The sequence below is a fragment of the Procambarus clarkii genome, chromosome 27, assembly GCF_040958095.1.
Source record: "Procambarus clarkii isolate CNS0578487 chromosome 27, FALCON_Pclarkii_2.0, whole genome shotgun sequence".
NCBI lineage: Eukaryota > Metazoa > Arthropoda > Malacostraca > Decapoda > Cambaridae > Procambarus > Procambarus clarkii.
Window position 1 is genome coordinate 13982921 of NC_091176.1, and position 2500 is coordinate 13985420.

The window sequence follows — 2500 nt, forward strand, 5'->3', positions numbered from 1 at the left end:
TTCTGTACGATGAAGAGAGGCGAGACACATCAAACACAAGAGGTGGAAGTGAGCGTGATTGGCGGTCTCCTTCACCGCCTCGGGGGGGCGGGGCGCTCTCAGGCGGATGTGAAACTGGATTGGGAACGTCTCTCCGAGCACTAGACTCCAGACTGAAGTAAACAGCCTCTTGGCCAATGAGAACCTCGCGAGCCTTGGAGGAGAGGTGATGACGGGGAAGATTGGGTAAAGTGGCAGCTGATGCATACAATTGATGGCGATTCATTCATGAAATTGACTGCCGCGAGGTACTAAAAGGCTTGAGCATAGACAGCTCTTGATTAGTCCAAACATATTAGTACACCGACATCTGGTGCGGGGGCTGGGTGTCGGGGTGTACGTCAGTGTCGGGGTGTAGGTGGATGGGGGTGTACGTGGTTGTTGGGGGTGTAAGTGGGCCCAATAATTGTTGGCTGGACGTTTTCTCTCTAACGAGAACATATATTAGTTGTCGATTAAGGTTTCACTGGCTAGTTTTTATATACTCTGGCAAATTAGTTTAAAATTGCATTTAAGTTGAGATGTGTGACCAATTGTGGTGTTGTGTGAGTGGTGAGTGTTTCATGACTGTAGGAGCAGGAGATGAAGTCTTCCTTGAGTACTTTGGCCAGCATCTGCCTCTCAAGGCCTAGAGACGCCAAGGCCAAGACAAGAGCCTTGTCAGATATCACTTGTCAGAGCCTTGTTAGATATCACTTGTCAGAGCCTTGTTAGATATCACTTGTCAGAGCCTTGTCAGGTATCACTTGTCAGAGCCTTGTTAGATATCACTTGTCAGAGCCTTGTTAGATATCACTTGTCAGAGCCTTGTTAGATATCACTTGTCATAGCCTTGTTAGATATCACTTGTCATAGCCTTGTTAGATATCACTTGTCATAGCCTTGTTAGATATCACTTGTCAGAGCCTTGTTAGATATCACTTGTCAGAGCCTTGTTAGATATCACTTGTCAGAGCCTTGTTAGATATCACTTGTCATAGCCTTGTTAGATATCACTTGTCATAGCCTTGTCAGGTATCACTTGTCAGAGCCTTGTTAGATATCACTTGTCAGAGCCTTGTTAGATATCACTTGTCAGAGCCTTGTTAGATATCACTTGTCAGAGCCTTGTTAGATATCACTTGTCAGAGCCTTGTTAGATATCACTTGTCAGAGCCTTGTTAGATATCACTATTTTGTCTGTGACTACCTTTGTCTCCGAAGCCTAAGTGGTGAGACCGTTATATCTCCCTGTGGTTGATCCGAGTTTTGAACTGTGGTTGATAACTTTTCTTCGGCGTGAACAGCCTCGTTTGGCAAGACTTGGCACTCTTGTGTTGTAGAGTTGAATGTCTAGACACTAGTATGTCTATTAGGGCGTTGCTGTCTTGTTTTCGCTGACGTTGAAGGTGTGGGTGTTGACGTGATGGCTGTGGGTGTTGGGGTGGTGGCTGTGGGTGTTGACGTGATGGCTGTGGGTGTTGGCGTGATGGCTGTGGGTGTTGACGTGATGGCTGTGGGTGTTGACGTTGAAGGTGTAGGTGTTGACGTGATGGCTGTGGGTGTTGACGTGATGGCTGTGGGTGTTGGGGGTGGTGTTCCTGGTGGAGAAACTCCAACATTGTCGGGGGAGACGATGGCACGCCCTCAGAAAACCCTGCTTCATTAACCTTGCTGGGGCGACTTACTCTCCCGAGCGCTAGACCTGTGCTCGGCCAGCTCGGCCAGCTCGGCCAGCTCGGCTAGCTCGGCTAGCTCGGCTAGCTCGGCCAGCTCGGCTAGCTCGGCCAGCTCGGCCAGCTCGGCCAGCTCGGCTAGCTCGGCCAGCTCGGCCAGCTCGGGTCACCGACGCACACGGGGTAAGACCAGCTGCATCATCACCTGTAGTGGCAGCCTCCTCCTCCTCCAATGGACCGTTGTGTCTGCTGTCTGTGAAATCTGAAATAACTGTAACCCTTATCTAGAACGAGCCAGCTCTGTAATCTCACTAAAGACAGTAATCAAGGTATTGGTTAGTTCCCTCCCCCCCCCTCCCCTCCCCGTCTCCTCTTCCTCCATCCCCCCCGTCCCCTCTATCCCCCCCGTTCCTCCACCCCCCCTTCTCCCCCCCTTCTCCCCCCCTTCCCCCTCCCCCTTCCCCTCTGGCCATCAGTGTTGCCAAGACCTCCACAACACCTGTGACCAAGAGTAACCTCCCCGACGCTTTGTATTATAAATATAGCCAACTGATATCATAGATGTAATGTATTTGTTCGTTATTTTTGTTTATGGACTATGCACATTAGTAGGAAGGTGTAGCTTGTGTTTTCATTTATACTATTTACTATTTGTGTCTGCAGGATCGAGCTGCGAGCTCTTGGACCCCGCCTTTCTACCAATCGCTTGTCTAATATACTGACTTCTGTCTTAATCATATATATATATAGTACATATATATCTCTCTCACAGACCCAGGAAGTAGCCTGTAACAGCTGTCTAACTC